At 40.8% G+C, this 804-nt stretch overlaps 1 protein-coding gene and 1 non-coding gene across 4 annotated transcripts in view; one reads left to right on the top strand and one right to left on the bottom strand.

Annotated features, from left to right (window-relative positions):
• The window catches only part of lama5 (laminin, alpha 5), a 129,711-nt gene that overhangs the window by 67,743 nt on the left and 61,164 nt on the right, over positions 1-804 (top strand). The window lies entirely within an intron of this gene.
• On the bottom strand, positions 370-442 carry trnak-uuu. The gene has a single exon. It is a non-coding gene; the product is annotated as a tRNA-Lys (tRNA).

The following is an 804-nucleotide window of genomic DNA, read 5'->3' as shown; positions in this document are numbered from 1 at the left end:
AACCGTTATGATTTGAATAACACTGCTTAAGTGCAGAAATTGTTGTTCGACTGGTACTTTTAACATTTAACAATCAGTTTTTGATCCATTACCACCTTCTTCTCAACTGGAGGAGGGTCAACCCTAGATTTGCAATAAGCCTGTGAAAACCACAATGGATTGCAATCAGATTTGTGATCTGGCCAGCAGAGACACAAATATGTGGCAACATGCAATTAAAGTGTCCTAATGTCAAGGGAAAAGAGGGCCTTTCAAACTTGTGGACTTAACATGGATGTTGTCGGGGAGTCTGCAAATTCTGTCCAAATGCAGTATTCTTTTATCCATGCACGTTGACTGTATCGAGCACTGCAGACCCAAGAGACTCGTCGCCTGAACAGGGACTTGAACCCTGGACCCTCAGATTAAAAGTCTGATGCTCTACCGACTGAGCTATCCAGGCTTCGAGAAGATGTCTCTCTAGAGGAACCTATCTTGCTAAATCCAAATCCCAATTTATATACTAATACACCAAGAATTAGGTGAATAGTGCACCTTGTTGGCAGTTAGTATACAAGAAATATATCATCTTTACTTCACCAAGCAGTCCTAGCACAATCTGACAGGACTCAACAAGTTTATATTAAAAGGCTTTCTGCAAACTTGCAGCTAAACCGTTATGATTTGAATAACACTGCTTAAGTGCAGAAGTTGTTGTTCGACTGGTACTTTTAACAGTTAACAATCAGCTTTAGATCCATTACCACCTTCTTCTCAACTGGAGGAGGGTCAACCCTGATTTGCAATAAGCCTGTGAAAACCAAG

The sequence above is a fragment of the Micropterus dolomieu genome, linkage group LG08, assembly GCF_021292245.1.
Source record: "Micropterus dolomieu isolate WLL.071019.BEF.003 ecotype Adirondacks linkage group LG08, ASM2129224v1, whole genome shotgun sequence".
Lineage (NCBI taxonomy): Eukaryota > Metazoa > Chordata > Actinopteri > Centrarchiformes > Centrarchidae > Micropterus > Micropterus dolomieu.
Note: the sequence above shows the minus strand (reverse complement) of the source record. Positions and strands in the feature narration are given on the sequence as shown.